Below are 21187 nucleotides of genomic sequence, written 5' to 3'. Positions count from 1 at the left end.
ACTTAAGAAATAGCAATCATATGATACATAACTTTTACTTGCTAAGCTTTCTTAAACTTCTACAGCTATGTCTGAAACCTCAAAGGTAACATGTAACACTATGCAGAACTGGTAGTCAATGATACCAGCTTCACTGAGCAGAGTGTCATAGTGAATCTGCTGACCAACAAATTCATCTCATGCTTTAACCCCACTGCCCCCACTACCCATTGTGAAATCCCTACCAGGATAACCCCCCCCAAATTATCAGCAGGGAGCAAGTCATAGCAGCACTCATTAAGGCTAAAATCATAGCATCATTGAGGCCTAACAATATCCCGGGTTGCCTCCTAAATAGCCTGTAATATCACCTATAAGGATCACTTCAGTCACTTTTCAACTACAGCCTCAAAATAGGTTACATACAAAGCAAATGAAGGATGGCAATGGCTATCCCCCCTCACAAGGGTGAACCATCAGCTGACCCCAGAAACTCTAAACCATTAGTCGGATTAGTCTAATATGCAAAGTCATTGTACTAAATATCATGGAAATGATCAACAAAGATATTGGCAACCTATAAACACTGGACCCATCCCAGTTTGATTTTGTCAAAGGAAGGTCATGCCTACTTAACCTGGTAGACTTGTTTGAGAAGGTAACCAAGGCAATGGATGAAAGGAAAACAGTCCATACCATCTACCTAGATATGGCTAAGGCATTCAACACAATACCCACTCAGGTATTGTGGGCAAACTCACCAAACTAGGCTAAATCCCTACACAACTTGTTGGATTGCCAGCTGTCTCACAGATAAGACCCAAGAAGTCATGATTGATGAGCCCACCTCCACCAAGAGGCAGATCACCGGTGGAGTGCCACAGGGTTCATGCTGGGTCCATTCCTGTTTAGCATCTACTTCTTGGAAGTCAATGTTAATGTCAGTGGTTTCTAGCTCACCAAGTTCGCACACAACTGCAAACTGGGATCTATCATAAATTCGCCCTTTGACACTAACATCCAGGGGTTAAAATAGACAAATGACTGGTGCCAAAGCTAGAGATTAAAACTTAATGCAAAGAAGTGCATTATAGTACCTTTTGGGAAAACATCTACCAATACAAAATACTCCATTGCTAAGACACCCCTAAGTGCTAACCTGGTAATTAGGGATCTTAGAACCTAGCTCACTCCCCCTTCTAACCCTTCAACACCTAAGCTCTATACTAACCTTCTCTACAAAAGGAATAATAACTCTTGTCAGTACTCTATATTTTTCTACATTGCAACCTCCCATATCTAGAAAATCTTGTTTGTTCCAATATGCTATTATAAATATAACTCCAAACTTACTAATGTCCTCAATTTGATAACTACAACAGTTTTTAGACCAATATTGTAAATAGTTTTCTTTAAACGGCATATATTTTGTATTTCTACTTTGCATTTGCTGTGTATTTATATTCTGGGTAGTTACTTGAATATGTATCCTACTGTATTTTGTATTGTATTCTGTATCCCACTGTATTTTGTATTGTTGGAGCTTTTCTCCCCGGGCCTCTACTGAAAGCGGTCTCCTTGGTACCAGTGGACTTCCCTGGTCATCAAACTGGAAATAAATAAATCAATAAATAAATGTAGACAATAATCTGGCCTTTGACCAACACTTTGCCAAACTAGTAAGAACATTTTTCTATATTTCCCAACTTATAAGTAAGGGTATGGCATCCTGGTCCACCAAAGAAGTTATATTACATCTCTACTCATGCCCTTATCAGACACATCTTTGAGTACACTGTCCCCTTCAGTATGTACCTGACTAGTCATATACAACAGTTGGAATGTCCACAGGTCCTAATGATAGGAGGAAGGTGTCTGTTTCCAGACGCAGGTCCTGTTGCTGGGGAGGAGGTGTCTGCATCCAGGCTCAGGTCATGCTGTCTGGGAGGGAGGTATCTGCATCCAAGCTCAGGTCCAGCTGTCTGGGGAGAGACATCTGTGTCTAAGTGCAGATGTTGTTGTCGTCTATGCAGAGGCATCTGTGTCCAGTCACAGGTCCTGCTGTCTGGGAGGAGGCAGCTGTGTCCAGTGACAGGTCCTGCTGTCTGGGAGGAGGTGTCTTTATCCAGGCTCAGGGTCCTAATGTTTGGGAGAGGTATCTGCCTCCAGTCTCAGGGTCCTGCTGTCTCTACCCTTCCCTGGTACATTGTCTGTATGTCTGTCTGTATGGTGTGACTTGTAACAGAGAACAGCAGAGATGCACAGCACCAGCACCAGGTATCCCTTGGGAGTCTATGTCTCGATGCAGTGGGTGTGCATGTCATGGCAAGTGGGGCAGTCACTCCATCCCATGTGCCATCACAGCACAAGTGGAGAAGTGAGCTTTCCTCTGCTCTTCACAGGTACATTGTCTCTCTCTCTCTGTCTATCTGCATGGTGTGACCCATAATGGAGAATACCAGAGATGTACAGCACTGTCGTTGGATACCCCTGGGGGAGACTGTCTCAGTGCAGTTGATTAAACAATAAACAGAGTCATTTAGCATGTATCTCTGGTCTTTGTCTGTCTAGGTAGCCTGCTAGGTAGTGTTGGTGCATTGTGTGAATGACTAGAATGGAAAAAGGAACAAAATTTCCTGATTATGTGGCCCTTTTTTCTTTTGAAATATATATTATTACAGGTGATATAAATCTAGAAACAAGTTTATGATCACAATGACAGAAGTCAAATCTTTTTTTTTTTTTCTGCTGAGTTGAGGATATCAGTAAGACATATTGTGGCATGTAAGTTGCAGAAAAACTTTTTTACATTTTTGGTCACCATGGCAACCATACAATGACCTCCTTTCCAGTTTTCAACCTTCTGCCTGAGTTTGAATTCCCAGAGATTGAGTTTGCATTATTATAATGGTTTTGTAATTGCTCTGCTTCACACAGTTGGAGTGAATAGCTTATACTCTGACAAAGGTACTAAATGGCAGCTACAGAATTGCTAACGATCTTTTTTTTTTCAGCTGACTACCCAAGAGGTTACTGCTGACACATTCAGAATTCCTGACCTCTTGCTGAGTTAGTATTCCTAGTGCTGAATGTATGAAAGAAATATTGTTAGCAATATCAGGGTATGCTGTTATACATGTTGATTTATATGTTTATACATATATACATGTGTTTATATTTATGCATGTGTGTGTGTGTGTGTGTGTGTGTGTGTGTGTGTGTGTGTGTGTGTATGTGTGTGTGTGTGTGTGTGTGTGTGTGTGTGTGTGTGTGTGTATGTGTGTATATACATACAGTGTGTGTGTGTGTGTGTGTGTGTGTGTGTGTGTGTGTGTGTGTGTGTATCTTCATCTACAACACCCTTTTTCCTACTTTCTACATGGGGCTAGGGTGTCATGTTAACTGTCGCCATCTCTCTTTCGATTCAATGCCACACTCCTACCTTCTTCGACACATGCCTGACTGTTGCAGGTCTTTTCACACACAATCCATCCGCCTCTTTGCTGTATGCTCTCATTTCCTCTTACTTTCTTCCTGTCTGTCCCAAATCTTCTTCACCAGATAGTCTATTTCTTTTCTGCACGTAAGTCTGAAATACCATAATCTGTTCTATCTGATCTTTTCTGCAATTGGAGTTAATTTGGCTTCTGCTGTTATGTCCTCATTTCTTCATCTGTCCACCAGTGTACATCCTACCACCCTTCTCACGTACTTCATTTCCATTACCTCTAGCTTCCTCATCTGCTCTGCCTTTGCTGCCCAATTTTTTGTGCCATGCAGTACTACTGGTTGCACCACTGTCTTGTATACCTTACTTTTCAGCTTCTTTGGCATTCTTCTGTCATTCACTACACCTCAGACTCCATGTCAGTTAGCTGCAGCCTCTCAGATTGTAGCTTTGACCTATTCATTCAGGTTTCCCTTCTCAACTACCCCTCACAAATACTTGAAGCTACTAATCTGTTCCGCTATCTTCCCTTCCATCTCAGTTTTCAGCTTCTTCTGATTTCCCCAATTTGTTGTCATTACCACTCTCTTATCTGTGCTTAGTTTCATCCCATGTACCTTCAGATTTGCATTTCATTCCCATATCCTTTGCTGAAGTTCTTGCTCAGAGTCTGTCTGTAATGCCATATTGTCTGCATACAGCAACTTTGTTGATCTGTCCCCTCTGCCCTGTTTGCTAATGTATTCCATCACCACTATTAACAGCAGTGGGCTCAGAGCTGAACCCTGGTGCACAACCCTCCTACTGGGAACCCATCTGTGAGACCAAACACTGTTTGAACTTGAGCCACTGGGTCCTTGTCCATAACCTGCACTAATTCTACCAATGTTTCTGGGATTTCAAACCACTGCAGTACTGCCCAAATCAGTTTTCATGGGATCTTGTCTAGGAATGCCCAGTTGGACTCTTTCCTCATCTCTAGCATCTTCTCAACTATCCTTCTCACTGCAAACATCAGATCAGTTCTGCCACATCGTGATCTGAATTCAAACTGCTCATCTCCCATGTTACTTTCTACTACTCTGTGTATCCATTTATCAATCACCCTCTCCAGAACTTTCATGCAATGTGACAGGAGTTTGATGCCTCTGTACTGCCCACAATTGTGGATGTCCCCTTTGTTCTTGTACAGTAGCACAAGAATGCTTATTCTCCAGTCATCTGTAATACACCTTTCTCTCTACACTGCTATGAGTACCCTCAAGAGCCAGTTCTCACTTATCTCTCCTAGATCTTTATCATATCTGTTGTGACCTCATCTGAGCCTGCTGCTTTCTCTGACTTCATTTTCCTTAGAGCTATTCTTACTTCTTCTGGGGTAGGCTTCTCTTCTTCTCTCATCACAGGCTGTGTCTGGGGCAGTACTGCTGCTGTGGGGTTTTCTTCATTTAGAAGCTGCCAGTAGTACTCCTTCCATCTGCCTTTGATGTCCTGTGGACTGGTGAGCAGGTTGTTGCTGGCATCCCTTATGAAGTGTGTCTAACTGTCTTCTTTATCTTTCTGTCTTTGCCTCATAACCCAATATACTTTCTTTGTGCCACCCAATGAGTCACTTTCCAAAGGCTGGCAGAGTGCCTCTGATGCCCTGTTCTTTGTGAATGAAACCCCTTTCTTGACTTCTTTGTTAGCTAATCAGTATTTCTTCCTAGCCTGGTCAGTCTTCTCTATCTCCCACTTTTTCCTGCACTCCTCCTTTCTTTTGGTGACTTCCTAGACTTCTACATTCCACCACCAGTTTTCTTTATGTACCTTATTTCCATATCTGGCTGGGCCACATAGCTGTTCTGTAGTCCTCACATATGCTGTTTTGAGGTGATGCCATTCTTCTTCATCTCCAACTATTTCCCCTTTTCTTGGGTGCTAGAGCCCTGAGTAATTCCTTGAATTATATACTTTCTCTCCAGTCATCTTCCAGGTCTTCAGCCTGTTCTCTGTTGACCTTAGAGCCTTCTCTGTCCACTGCTTACAGCTGATTGTGGTGACCAGTGGTTTATGCTGTGGGCTGACTGTTTCAATGGTGATGATTCTGCAGTCATTGATTCTACCCCAGTCCCCTTTCCTTACTAGGAGGAAGTCTACCTGAGTTACATGCTGGACACTCTTGTATCTGATCTTGTGACTCTCTCTCTCTTTCTCAACCATGTGTTGGCTACTAGCAAGCCATTTGTCAGACAGAAGTCTAGAATGGCCTCTCCTTCTTTATTCCTGTTGCCCCACCCATGTGGACCCAGGCAGTCCTCATATCCTGTTATGTCTATCCCAATATGTGCATTCAAGTCACCCTTCATCGACACCAATTCATGTTGCCCTACTTTATCTAGTAGGTTCTGCAAATGCTGTCTGAATGCTCTCTTTGCCTCACTATCACAACCCTGCTGTGGGGCATAGGCTGAGATTATGAATATTGCCCTATCATTAAACTGGAGTCTGATTGCCATGAGTCTGTCACTAATCATGATGACATCCCCCAGTGTTTTCTGAAACCTCTCTCTCACAGCTGTTCCAACACCATTTCTAGCCTGTCCTCCATCTGAGTAGTAGACTCTGGATCCCAAGCCAAGTGACATTGCTGCTCTGCCCTTCCATCTTGTCTCTTAGATACATAGAATGTCCATCCTCCTCTGTACTATCATGTCATCCTCTTCCAAGCTGCATCCTGTCAGTGAACCTACAGTGAGTGTAGCAATTCTCAGTTCATATTTGGCAGGTTGATTGATGTTACGTCCAGATTTCAATCAATAGAGCTATTCCAGGTGACCCAAGCTGGGCAACTGGACACCAGCTGGCCAGTAGCTTATTGACTCAGGGCTGCTGGGCTTTATTGTGGTCACACACTGGCCAAAAGGAGCACATACACCTCTCCCACCATTAGCATGGGTCTCTGGCATAGGTCTGAGTAGACCAGGGCTTATATAGTGTGTGTGTGTGTGTGTGTGTGTGTGTGTGTGTGTGTGTGTGTGTGTGTGTGTGTGTGTGTGTGTGTCTATATCTATATATATATATATATATGTGTGTGTATATATATATATATATATGTGTGTGTGTATATATATATATATATATATATATATATATATATATATATATGGTTCCACTTCATATCATCGAATTACCATTTCATCGAATAGTTGAATTCATAGTTTTCAATGATTTGAGATTCGATGAAATGAGTTTTCGACGATTTGGTCTCGATGATTTGCAATTTGATGAAATGGTAATTCGATGATATGAAGTGGAACCATATATATATATATATATATACATATATTTATTTATTTTATATATATATATATATATATATATATATATATATATAGAGAGAGAGAGAGAACCAAAAGACACGACACAAATTTAAAATGGATGTGAGTTCCAATCGTCCCAGGTGCAGCTCACAGCCTGATCAAACAAATAACCATGTCCAAAAAGGCAAGTAGTTCTCAACAAACGACCAAATTGCAGTTCCACAATTTATTGAACACGGTCACAAACACAATGAACCGCCGAGGGCAGCTCCACAAATGCTGAACACGATCTACCTAGGTTTCGTCCGTATAACACAGACTTCTTCAGAATAATGTTTCTCAGCTTAGCCACTTATATATGCATTGAAAACAATTAATATGCATCAATAAAACAATTGAACAAAACAATTTAACAATTGACAACTAAATAAAACTCAATCATACATTTCATTTTCCTTATCTTGTAGCTACACATAGAAATGTATTTAACAACCTACGTAATTGAATATTAAATAATTACTACTGTAAGACCAACCAAATGAATATAAAATATAAATATTAAGGGGCGTTAAATCATGTATATATAGCATCATCAATATTTATACAAACATTTTTATATATATTTTTAGTTGTTTAGATGTTTTTATCATACAGATGCATTCAGAGTATGCACAAGCTAATATATATATTTTTTTATATATACATTTTTGTATTAATCACTAACATTGATTACTGTATATAAATTCGTATAACATGTTTACATATATACATTTTATATTTATTTATTTATTTATATATTACAAATATAATTTATTATAAGGGTTTATCAATTTTATATATATCAAGGTTATATTAGACAATTGAATATACTGACATACACTCATATAAATATACATTCAAGCATGTTTTTAAATTTATACATTCATATATTTTTATAAGAACATAATGATTTTAACTCAATATACATACATACATGATTTATGTTCAAATTATTTAACAATATTTTAATCTTAACATTTATATCAATTTATATTTTATATTCATTTGGTTGGTCTTACAGTAGTAATTATTTAATATTCAATTATGTAGGTTGTTAAATACATTTCTATGTGTAGCTACAAGATAAGGAAAATGAAATGTATGATTGAGTTCTATTTAGTTGTCAATTGTTAAATTGTTTTGTTCAATTGTTTTATTGATGCATATTAATTGTTTTCAATGCATATATAAGTGGCTAAGCTGAGAAACACATTATTCTGAAGAAGTCTGTGTTATACGGAAGAAACCTAGGTAGATTGTGTTCAGCATTTGTGGAGCTGCCCTCGGAGGTTCATTGTGTTTGTGATCGTGTTCAATAAATTGTGGAACTGCAATTTGGTCGTTTGTTGAGAACTACTTGCCTTTTTGGACATTGTTATTTGTTTGATCAGGCTGTGAGCTGCACCTGGAACGACTGGAACTCACATCCATTTTAAATATATAGAGAGAGAGACACACACAGAGAGAATCTCCTTGTGTTCTGACTGAAGAGTGCTTCTCAAACAATCTGGAAATATTTCACTGATAAGTATATTTCTTGGCACTTTAACTTTGCAGAGTTCTGCATTGTCTTAATTTTTGCTTGACTGAATTATTTTATATATTTGCTGACATTGTTTGCTATTTCTGATCTGCTCTGAAACTGGATCCCCCCTATTCCTGTGGTGGTGTTAAAGTTTATAAAACTGGTCTAACAGCTTTTGTGTTATCTGATTGTTTCAAGGCTTGCTGATTTAAAAATAGTCCCTATTTGTAAATTTCTGCATATACTGTTAGAATCTCCTTGTGTTCTGATGGAAGAGTGCTTCTCAAACAATTTGGAAATATATCGCTGATAAGTATATTTCTTGGCACTATAACTTTTCAGAGTTCTACATTGTCTTAATTTTTGCTTGGTCTAAAAGCCCGCATTTGCACTTGTTTCCCACCTTTGCTGTAGCTAGTCTAGTCCAGATACAGATTTGCTGTATCCAGGACTGTGTGCACACTTCTGAGCCCCCCAAGCATTTCTGTGCTAGAGGGAAGCCTTCTAGCTTATCAGTGGGAATGGTAAGCACTAAGTAGCCTATCTACCACAACAGGAGTGGTTTCTGGCCCAGAAATTGTAGTTTATAGGCCATTTGAGCACTTTTTCCCTCTCCTTCAGCTTTCTGGTTTAAGAGCCTGCATTTGCACTTGTTTCCCACCTTTCCTATAACTAATCTAGTCCAGATAAAGATTTGCTGTATCTAAGACTGTTTGTAAGCTTCTGAGCCCCCCACGCCTCTCTGTGTTGGAGGGAACCCTTCTAGCTTGTCAGTGGGAGTGATAAGCACTAGGTAACCTATCTACCACAAAAGGAGTAGTTTCTGGCCCAGAAATTGTAGTCTATTGGCCGTTTGGACAATTTTTCCATCTCCTTCAACTTTCTGGTCTAAAAGCCCGTGTTTGTGCTTTTCTTGCCTTTCCTGTAACTAGTCTAGTCCAGATACAGATTTGCTGTATCCAGGACTGTATGCAAGCTTCTGAGCCCCCCAAGCCTTTCTATATTGAGGGAAGCCTTCTAGCTTATCAGTGGGAGTGGTATGCACTAGGTAGCTTTTCTACCACAAGAGGAGTGGTTTCTGGCCCAGAAATTGTAGTTTATTGGCCGTTTAAGCACTTTTTTCCATCTCCTTCAACTTTCTGGTTTAAAAGTCTGCATTCGCGCTTGTTTCCCACCTTCCCTGTAACTAGTCTAGTCCAGATACAGATTTGCTGCAGCCAGCACTGTTTGTAAACTTCTGAGAGGTGCCACAAATCTGCTCTTCATTTTTCCCTTAGATCTGCTAGTTCTCTCCTCTCCTCCACTTTTACTAGCTTATTAGTCTAGCACTTTAACATACCAGACTTCTTGTAGCAATTATTGTAGCACACAAAAGTGCTACCAGCACTAAACATTTTACAAGGAAACAGGTCCAGTACTTATTATTAATGCCCACCCCTCCAGGCATGTCTAAAGGTCAATTCCCTGTGCTTCCTCCTGTTAACCTGGTGAACTTGGGCATCCTGAAGCAATTTAGCATCTGCCTCAGGTACACTGACAACCCTCTCGTCTTATCTCCCAACACTCAGACTTGCAAAAGATGCACTTGAATATCCAAATTGGAAGTCACGAACTCTCCAACCAAGACCGGAATGGTTGGTCAAGAGGAGAAGATCAACACTTGCACCAAACCACATGGAACACATAGCCCTCCAGAACACACACCAGCACTGCCTTCACATAAAAATGCAAACCACACACCCACCTTCGTGGAGGCTCTTGATAAAGATCTACCTAAATGTCAGAGACCTCCAAGGCAGAAATCCACTCAACCACCACAACACAATACTAATCATGAGACACATATCTCTCCTAAACACTGTTCCACTCAACCAAAGCCCCTAAGGCAAAACAGCATGCCCAACACACTAGTCATTGGTGACTCGATAGTGAGGCACACTGATGTCCCACTCACTAGGTTGAATAAGGCGAAAGTAACAGTCAACTGCCTGTAAGGTGCCAGGATCCACCATATAACACATGCACTCAGGTCCCTCAACAACAGGTACAAATATTACTCTGTCATTCTACATGTGGGTGTGAATGACCTGAGATGTACCTCCCTGGACTACATGAAAAGAGACATGGAGGAGCTCTTGGATTATGTATCCCAGGTGGGTATGATCCTAGCCCTGAGCATCACCCAGAATGATACCCCAGAACAAGCAGAAAATGATTGATTTCAACAATTGGCTAAGTTTCTGGTGTCATATCTGTCTGCCAGGGATGGCATGATTGACAGACCTCGATGCTTTGCCAGAGATGGCCTGCATCTGTCAACCCTGGGCTTCTGGATACTGGCCAAGGCTCTTGCCACCCCTATAGTGCCTTTTTTAGGCGGTGTTCCAAAGACCAACTTACCACCATAACAGCTACAAACAAATGCAATCTGAGGGTCATGCTGCTCAGTGCTAGTGTATAAATCTCAAAATGCACTCACTCAAAGCACTCCATAAAATGGAGAACATCAGCATTTGTGCTGTAACAGAGACCTGGTTCAAGGACGCAGAAAGCACCCCTGCACTACCAGGCTATAACTCATTCCACACCTTTTGGCTCCAGAACTTCAACCAAAGCTCCAAAGGTGGTGGTGTTTCCATTTTCATAAAAGATGTGCACACCTCCAGACTGGTAGCCCAACATAACACATCAGAGATACTTCAGGTGCAGCTAACATTGGGTAAGACAGTGATTCAGGTCGTAGCCTGTTATAGGTCCCCAACCATGTCCTAAGACACTCACTCCATGTTCTTAAGTACCCTGGAGAATATTAGGGTCCAACCTAACACACTCACGCTGCGTGACTTTAACTACCCCTCCATTAACTGGAAAAACTGCTCATGTACCAGTACACTTGCTCAATGTTTCCTGGAATTCATTAATTCCAATGCCCTGGACCAGCTCATTCTTACCCCCACTAGAAGTAGCAACATCCTTGACCTGGACATTACTAACATGGGCCACCGTTGCTCTACACCAATAGTCAACTCCTCCCTGGTTAGATCCGACCACAAACTAATCACCTTGGAAATCCACATCCTTCCCACCCACCCCCCTCATAAAGATAACCACCATGAAAAAGTTCTCCAAAGCTAACTTTGGGCTCCTAAGAACAGAGGTGGCTAACTTTACAGCACCCATGCAAAAGGAGAATAGTTGCATGACCGCCTAATTATACACCAATACACTGTACAAACACGTACACAAATGCATGGATCTCGTCATACCCAATAGAACCAAGATGCTCTACTCCAAAAAAAGGAAGCCAATCTGCTGATCCCCTGCCATAAACAAACTCTACAACAGAAGGAGGAAACTGATGTGGAATAAGGTGAAGTCCCCAGACTGGAAAAACTCACTCATCAGCCTCAACAAAACGTTGAGATCCCTCATCAAATCCTCTAAAGCTAGATATGAAAACAGAATTGCAGCAGATAGTAAAAACAACCACAAGGTCTTCTATAGTTATGTAAAGAACCTCCATGGCAATACCCAGATTTGCTCTGAGCTACTGCACAATGGTACCTCCTATACTGAGTCAACAGATATTGTCAATATAGTGGCCAACAGATTCAGAGCCAACTTTACCCCTCTCTCCCCCCCCCAAAGGACCAATCACAATACCAGTAAATTTCCAGGCACCCAGTATTACTGCTGCACAGGTTAAAACAACACTGTCCAAGGCCAAGAATATAGCTTCTATGGGACCTGATAATATCCTTGGCTGTGTTCTACATGAACTACAGAGTGGACTGGCACCTCACCTGTGTGCCCTGTTCAATCACAGCCTCATCTCAGGCTTTGTTCCTACTGAATGGTGCACTGCTATAGGCATCCCTCTCCACAAAGGAGGAGCAACTACAGACTCTGGAAACTATCGTCCCATTAGTCTGACAGGTCTGATATGCAAAGCTATGGAACACATCATCATGGACCTAATAAACAAGGCTATAGGGAATCTCCAAATTCTGGATCCCACACAGTTTTGTTTTGTGAAGGGTAGATCATGCCTGCTCAACTTGGTCGACTTCTTTGAGTCAGTCACCAGAGCTGTGGATGAAAGCAAGGTGGTTCATACAGCCTACCTTGATCTGGCCAAGGCTTTTGATACCATTCTCCACTCAAGAATCATGGAAAAACACACTAAGCTTGGCATCAACCCCCATATCACTAGGTGGGTTGCAAACAGGCTCACAGATAGAACCCACAGTGTGAAAGTAGCTGACTCCAAGTCAGACTGCCAATTAGTCATGAGTGGAGTCCCACAGGGTTCAGTCCTGTGTCCTCTTCTGTTTGGTATCTACTTCTCTGAAGTCCAGACCAACACAAAAAGAATCTGGCTGACAAAGTTTGCAGATGATTGCAAGTTGGGAGCTATTATTAACTCCCCAAGTGATGTTGACATCCTACAGAATGATCTCACTGTGACCAATGACTGGTGTTAGAACCATGGCCTTAAGCTGAATGCCAAAAAATGTGTCGTCATCCCCTTTGGGAAAAACCCGGTTCCAATGAATTACCACATTGATGGTAGTCCACTGAACACAGAAGATGTTATAAGAGATCTGGGAACACAGGTTGACAGCAACCTCTCTTTTGATCACCACATTGCCACTGTGGTCAGAAAGTCCTTCTATTTGGCACATCTCATTACTAAGGGTTTTGCATCCAAGAAGAAAGAGGTCATTGCCTCCCTCAACTCTTCCCTCATTAGGCCAATCATCGAGTACGATCCCCCATTTGGCATGTACCTCACTAGACACCTGCAACAACTGGAGAGGCCACAAAAGTACCTCACAAAGAGGATCCTAGGCCTTAAACACTTGTCCTACATGAACAGACTTAAAAAACTCCAACTATTCTCTGTCTCATATTGCCTGCTTAGAGGCGATCTCTGCTTGACTTACAAAGCCATGTCTAACCCAGCTCTGTTAGAAATGCTACATCTAAAGAAATCCTAATCCCTCCACACAACACGCTCCAGAGACCTCAACCTCATTACCACAATTAACAGAACATGCTGGAGGGGTAGGTTCATAACCCAGAGACTGCCATGCTATGGAACAGACTTCCCACACATGTCAAGCAGAGCACCTCACTGACCCATTTCAAGAGAAATCTAGATGAGTGGATGGGAAACAGAAAATTCACTCCGGGAATAACACCAGTGGCTCTATGCGACAGAAGCACTGGGAACTAAGGTCGAGTGGCACTATGCCAAGGACCCAGGGCCATTAGCCTAGTACACACCTATGAACCTATGAATAACACCACCAATTCCCCTAGGGGTGAGTCAGGCCATGATAAATTGCACCATATATAGTCTGTGTTGAAGGCACTTATTGAGGCTTTCCACAGCCAGTATAACCTCCATAGAGAGGTGCCTGTAGATGAGGCTATTGTGGCATTTTGGAATCACTTGAGCTCCTGTCAATACATGCCAGCCAATACACAAAAATATGGTATCAAGGTGTGGGTACTGGCTAAATACCACAGTAGTTATGTCAGTAACTTGCATACACAAAAGAAGGAAGGGGCACCTGAGGTCGGACTTGCACACTGTGTAATCATGGATCTCACAGAGGGTTTGTATGGTAAATATCACAGTGTGTACTCTGATCACTTTTTCATGTCTGCAGGCCTGGCTAATATGTTACTGCAGCATGGGCTGTACTGTTGTGGGACCATGCGCACCAGTCATGCAGGATGGTTATGTGATCTCAATAATGTGGCCATGAGGAAGCTCCACAGAAGAGACATTGTTCAGGGGCAGATTGGCTCATTGCTTGCAACATAGAAGGACGATCATACAGTCTTTCTGCTGTCAACTAACACTATTCCGATAGAACGTAACTCTACTGTGCGGAGAAGGCAGAATGACAGCACTCATATTCAGATACCCTGCCCATCTCTTTTTTGCTTCACAACTACATGAATGGTGCTGATGTCACAGATCAGTTGAGGGCACAATAATATACCACAAGAAGAAGAGCAGTGAAGTGGTGGATGTACCTGCTCTGGTTTCTGTGGGATGTGGTTATTGTCACTGTATTTCTTATGTTCATTCCCATTATGGAAATGTTCACCCACAAACACAAATGGATTTCTGTGAATTGTTGTCATCATAAATGCTAGCTTGACATCTATAGAGATCTCTGATCTGGAAAGGATCCCTGCACTGAGGAGTATAAACACACCATTGCAACAGGGGCCGTATTATGCAATTAGAATGCAGAAAGCCAGATGCAGTGACTGTCTGTTACAAAGTAAGCATACAGAGCCATCACAAGGATACATGATGTACGTTGGTAAATTGTGCATCCTACCTCAGTTATGCAAATGCAGGCAAGTCATAATACTAACTGAAGCCAAACTGAATAAAACCATCATTACACACTTAATTACATTATTCAGCAGCAAAGTGGACATTCGCTTGCAACAGCATAGAAAGACAATCTCAGACTTTCAGCTGTCAAGTAGCACAGATTCAATTAAATCAAGAGCAACTGTGAGTGACTGAGCACAGATGAAAATATATTGTACTTTTCTACTGAAAAACTACATAATAGCAGCATCAGTTACCACATACTTTTTCAGGTATGGCAGTCGACCACATGGACCAAAGCAAGCAATGCAGCTGATAGGATGATATCTTCACCATCAGCAAGGGAAATGCAGGTGTGTGGCATCTCTTTTACATTTTCAACAGACAGGTTTTGATGTGCAACTTCTGCATGCAATACACATAGTGATCCACACATCCCTTATGTCCTGTGTCCCACATGTGACTGCTGCCTCCATTGGCCCAATGGCCATGTGCGCTCTATCAATCTGACATTCCCTGAAATGCTTTTGTGTGTCTCCTTCCTTGTGTGATCAGTAAGGTACAACAGCAGACATGCACAGCACTAACATCAGGTATCCACTCAGAGACTCTGCATCAATGCAATGGTTGTCCAGGCTTTGGTCCTGTTGTCTGAGGAGAGGTGTCTGCATCCAGGCTGCCTATAGGGAGGCATCTGCATCCAGGCTGTCTAGAAGATGGCATCTGCATCCAGGCTCAGGGTCCTGTTGTCTGGAGGGAGGCATCTGCATCTAGGCTCAGATTCCTGCTGTCTGTGGGGGAGGCATCTAAGTCTAGGATCAGGATCCTGCTGTCAGGAAGGAGGCATTTGCAACTAGGCTCAGGGTCCTGCTGTCTAAGGGTGAGGGATCTGTGTCCAGGCCCAGGGTCCTGCTGTCTGGGGAGGGGTCTGCCTGCAGGTTCAGGGTCCTGCTGTCTGGGGGGAGGAAACCGCATTCAAGATTGGGTCCTGCTCTCTCTGACTTTCCCTGGTACATTATTTGTCTGTCTGCTTAGTATGCTCTGTAAAGGAGAACAGCAGAGTTGCACAGTACTGACACAAGGTATCCTCTTGTCTCGGTGCAGTGGGTGTGCATGCCATGACACATGGGTCTGTTGCTCAGTCCCATGTAGCATCACAGTATGAGTGGAGAAGTGTGCTTTGTTCTTCCCTTTCCCAGGTTCACTGTCTGTTTGTGTAGTATGACTTATAATAAAGAGCAACAGGGTTGCACAACATTGACACCAGGTGTCACCAGGGCGATTCTTTGTAGGTGCAGTAGGTGTGCATGCCACTGCATATGGGGCTGTTGTTAGGTCCCATGTACCATTGTAGCATGAGTGGAGAGGTGGGATTTGCTCTGCCCTTCAATTGTACATTGAGTGCCTTTCACTTTGTTGGGTGTGTGTGAGTGAGCGTGTGTTAGTCTAGTGTGGTTCTCTGGGACTAACAGATTACATATTGCAGAATCTCTGTGATTTCTGTGTAATCTGGCTATTTACTGCTATTTCTCAAGTCTTTTAATGTCTTTTGACAAGTATAGAACCTATAAAGAAGTGCATCAATATATGTGGACATTCATATGTGCATTGGACAGCAGTTAGAGCAAAGAAGACATTGGGAGTAGACCTGTGGTTGCATCAGGAATCTGTCAACATTGAGTGGGTGAGCAGGAGAGGACATAGTGGGTTGGCCTGATTCCTCTGCTTAGGGCAAAATGTGATGAAGGCATAACACCCAGTATTTTGGTACTGCGCATTGGAGGCAAAGATTGCAGCACATCCATTATGCATACTGAAGGTGGAAATTCTGCAGATTATTGCTGGATTGCATTCATGGTGGCCAGCAACTCAGATAATATGGTCCAGCATTATTCATCAACTCTTCTGGAGGTGTGCTGTGAAGCAAAAAGCATCTGAAAGAATTTGCAGGTTGACCAATGGATACATAAGGGGACTGATGATGGCATTAGAGTGGTTTACATGTAGGCAACCGACCATGACTACATCCCCTCCAGAACTATACATTCATGATGGGGTGTATTTAACAAATGAAGGTATTCATTACTTCATGACTGACATCAGAAAGGCAATCCTTATGGAATAATCTGGAATGTCTTACACCACAAGACACATAGACAATCCTTCAGTTTAATTTCTTTGTTGCCTTTAACTTTTTTCTTTACTAAATTCAACAAAACTTTTCTGGAAGTAAAGTATTGGACTCAAGTAAGTCTGACTTTGTCTCCTCATTGTATGCAATGTATAAATGCAGTGTGGACTTTCAGTACATGACATTGCAATTCATAGAACCAAACAAACTTAGACAGTGCTGCAGTACTGGTCACTAATATCTGCTGGCCTCCTGCAAAGAGTCTGAAGATATTTTGATCTGTTTAGTACTTTAAAATGCATATTTGTTTTACTATCATATTCTGGTAAATAACTGGCATTTACCAGTGTGGTACTCGGTACTGTAAAAAAAATGAGTGTTTTCGTGGTAATAATACAAATGTATGGCATATGCTCATAATTACCATAACTTGCTAAAATAGAATCCACCTGGCATGTGACTCTGAATAGGATAATGGAGGTACCAGAAATGGCCGACTGTAAAGGTCCATAGGTGGTTACTAGGATATTGACCCAAGGGCTTAGCCCAAATAAAGTACAAGCTGAGGCCTTGATGAGATTTGAACTCACAACCCCCCAAGCTACAACACCTGAAAAACCATTACATGCATCCAAACTCCAGACCCTGCAGCGTGGAGTCTGCTTTTCAGATAAATGTTGTCTCCTCCAAAGTATTGCATTACATCATGTTCATTTATTCACTCATTTTGTGATACTCAGATTACCCCATTCAGGGTCATGTGGCAGTTGGATCTTGCTGTATGCCTTTCATACTGTTGACAGTAGTCCTGATACAGTAATTGCATAGAATAGGCTCCTCAGATGAGTAAGGTAATTCATAACAAGAAAATTATAACTTTCTGGGCTGATGTTCAAACTTGTTCAGTAATAACATATGCACATTAGCATAATTATCATAGTTCTGCTCATATCTCTGACATACTGCACTTGGACAGATTGTGAGTCAGTATTTCATGTGCCCAGTTACCAAAAAGGCCATGAAGGGCTTATCATATGAGTGGGGTACTTGTAAGACAAAACTTGTGAGTTTTCTTCTGGAAATATTATGACTGTAAGCCATAAGTCAATAATTATATTAATAATTTGAATCATATTTATATTAATAATGTGAATCATGAGACTCCATGGTATCAAATGAAAGTATACACAACACCTAAAAAAATCTGCACTAATAGTTGGTGTCTAACCAGCACTGCATGGCAGATATTCCCACATACCTGACCAGTAAATATTCAGATATGTATAGTATTCATAATCATGCAAATATCTCAAAAATGTAATGCTGCCAACAAATCTGGTTTGCAACCAAATGAAGATCACATCTGCCCAAACAAAAGTCACACTGATAGTTGTCTGTCTACTATGGTTACAGAGATATTAATACTTGTTTGTCTAATTATAATAAGTAAATTTATATATGATCTAATTACTTGTTAAATAAAAAAATATTATGCCTGGCTGTTGTAATACTATCAACATTGTGAAGAGAAATGTGTGCTGAATAATTTTCGCATTTTAACTTTTTTGGTATCTTTTATGTTTTTCTGAGATATACACATTTGTTAACAGCAAGGTTGAAAAGTTCACTCCCCGAATTTTAATGTGAATGTTGTCCAGTCAGGAAATCTTCAGGTGTCAGAAGGTGAAGAGTGAAAGAGGTAAGGTACACAGAGCATGCAAAACATGCTAACGATGACTGTCTGTGTCATGTAAAATAAGATTCACAGATATAAAAAATTGGTCTGCACATTTATTATTTCAGTTATGTAGAATATGAATATTTAATGTTTTAATCATTCAGTATACTCATTCATATTATTTTAAATATATACAGCATGACTATCTAAAGTGTTTTTAATGCATTAAAAATGTGAGTATGTAATACTATCAGTCGCACTAGTAACAGATTTTCACATCATCATCACCAGCTGGCCCTGATTTTAAACCAAATGTTCTTACTGAATGTTCTGGTCATTCTTCAGCACATTGTTTATATCAAGATTCATACTCTATCGGATTCATGTTATTAAAATTAGTTTTAGCCAGCAAGACATTGCAGAAACTATCAACAGTTCTAGATTATCAGAATTAGTGCCTATGCCTTGATGATATGACAGGTAAGATTATTTCAAATTACCTATTTTCGCAGAATTGTTTAGTTCTATGAACCATCAGTCTCTGATGATATCTACTGTCTCTTGTGCAGATCCTATTATCCTAACCATATGGCCAATAAGAGCTCCGAATGTTTGCAGCTCAGAGTACTGTACCATCCTGCTTCTTACAATACAATCGAAGCATGTAGCATTGTGCAACTAGTCATTGTACAAAGTTCTTCCAAACTCCTAATCGGTGACTCTGTACAATATTGGAAAAAAAAAAATTTAGAGAATGCAGTACTAAAGGCTGCACCCCACAGCATGAACAGTACAAAAGCTAAAGTGCATAACTTCAGCAGAGTTCTATTAGCTGCTCGCTAACATAATGTTCCACTAAATTGCTTGCAGAGCATAAGGTTTGTGGTTCAAAGTTTGAAACAGCTGCTGAAATTTTTGTGTATTATAGTACCTTTGGTACCATTTGACATTATGGTCACTATTACATTATTTATTTATTTGAGACTAAGTCTCCTCTGAGACTTAGTCTCAGTCTATGTTCACCTTATGTGAGCATTGTGTTTTATTACGGGCATGAGGTTTATGCACGGCCTACTTGCCATCTTACCAATAATGTACAATCTCCTACCTACAGCCAAGGCTTTCCAGGCTCTTAGTTTTGTTTTATATCATATGCAGTCTCTGATTAGGACCTTCGACAAACTCTGTACAATGACTAGTTGCACTGTGCTGCATGCTTTGATTGTAATGTAGGAAGTCATACCATCTATTATTTTTTATTACCAAATTCTGTACTTTCAGTCATTTATTTTTCCCTAGAAGTGTTTGATCTGACTGGTACATTTATGCACACCCTTTCCCCTTCTTTCAGTACAGGCAAATTATTTGCTGCTCTGTCAGTACAGAGCTGTGGCTTCTTTTACCTTTTCTGTAACAACTGAATAGCAGATTGCTTCTGCCAGTAGTAGTGAGAATGAAGTTTGCAGTTATGATTTCAGATGTGCTCCATTAGAATCTGAGTGTAGACTCATCCAAATGACTGCAATGGAATATTTCAGTATTCCAAGATGGATAAGCAGTAACCACTGGTTTTGTAATGTTCATGTTTGTTTATTAGAGTCTTTATAGATTGCATTACATGCTCAGTCTGTCTATTGCATTTGATAGTATGGTGGACTTGAGGTCATATGCCTAAACCTATATAGGTTCACAAACGTGAAATTCTTCACTGAAAAACTGAAGTCCATTGTCAGTGATAACCTTCACAAGTATCCCGTTTCTTGCAAAAATGGATTTCAGGACATGTATTTCATTCTGACTTTTTTTTTCAGTTGTGAAACGTCAGGACACTTAGAGTAGCAGTATTAGTAGTAGGTGACAACAGACTATAAAGAGTGCCAGTTTTATGATGAAACTAGACCTCACCAACCTTCAACCATGGCAAACAGCAGAATTTCATGAAGAATGAGTTCCTATTTCTGATTCTGATTTCTCCACAGACTGCAGACTTCATAATCAGTAACTGACTGTTATGTTTGATCTGTCTTTCCAGGCCAGTGTAGAATATTACAAGCTATTTCTTTGTTTTTCCTCATGGCTAGATGTGTTTTATGGAGTCATGTAGGCATAATATCACTTAGTCTGTTTCTTTTATAGAACAGACCTTAGAATACTAACATTTTCAGTATGGAAGGTAAGCACTGATTAACTGATTATGAGGCTTTGCAGTGTCTCTCCATCCTGATATAAATATATCATGAAGGAGATATACATAGCTCACATTCATTCTGAGTACAGTTGTTTTAAGTTCTTCAAGTGTGTCTATGGAGATTGGCAGATAAGAAACATCCCATAGTACTTCTACATCATTGTCAAAGAAATAGTCCTAGGGACCTGAATTTTGTCTATGACTTAAACACAAAATGCTGGAGAGGCAGATATCTGTCCCAGAGACTGCCTCTCCTGTGGAACAGGCTTCCCATCCATGTGAAGCTGAGTTAATCTATTATCCAATTTAAGTGCAACCTAGGCCAGTGGATGGAGAATAGGAAGCTTATACTGGGTCTGGCACCCGTGTCCCTTATCGACAGCGGTTGCTTGTAAATGCCTGGCCCTCATTGTCCTATTTGAACACAGGACATCATTATTCTTTTGAGATACCTTGGTTAGGCTTAGAAAGGCTCCCCCAGGTCATTAGCCTAGTAAAAATCTATAATTCTATGAAACAGAATGTTGCTTATA

At 40.9% G+C, this 21187-nt stretch overlaps 1 protein-coding gene across 1 annotated transcript in view; it reads right to left on the bottom strand.

The window, feature by feature from the left end:
- Nucleotides 1-21187, bottom strand: part of IMPG2 (interphotoreceptor matrix proteoglycan 2) — a 1485782-nt gene that overhangs the window by 262277 nt on the left and 1202318 nt on the right. The gene's annotated exons all lie outside the window — the stretch shown is intronic.

This window comes from Protopterus annectens, chromosome 5.part0 (assembly GCF_019279795.1).
Source record: "Protopterus annectens isolate FY-2018-M chromosome 5.part0, PAN1.0, whole genome shotgun sequence".
Lineage (NCBI taxonomy): Eukaryota > Metazoa > Chordata > Ceratodontiformes > Protopteridae > Protopterus > Protopterus annectens.
This window is presented reverse-complemented; position numbering and strand designations above follow the sequence as displayed.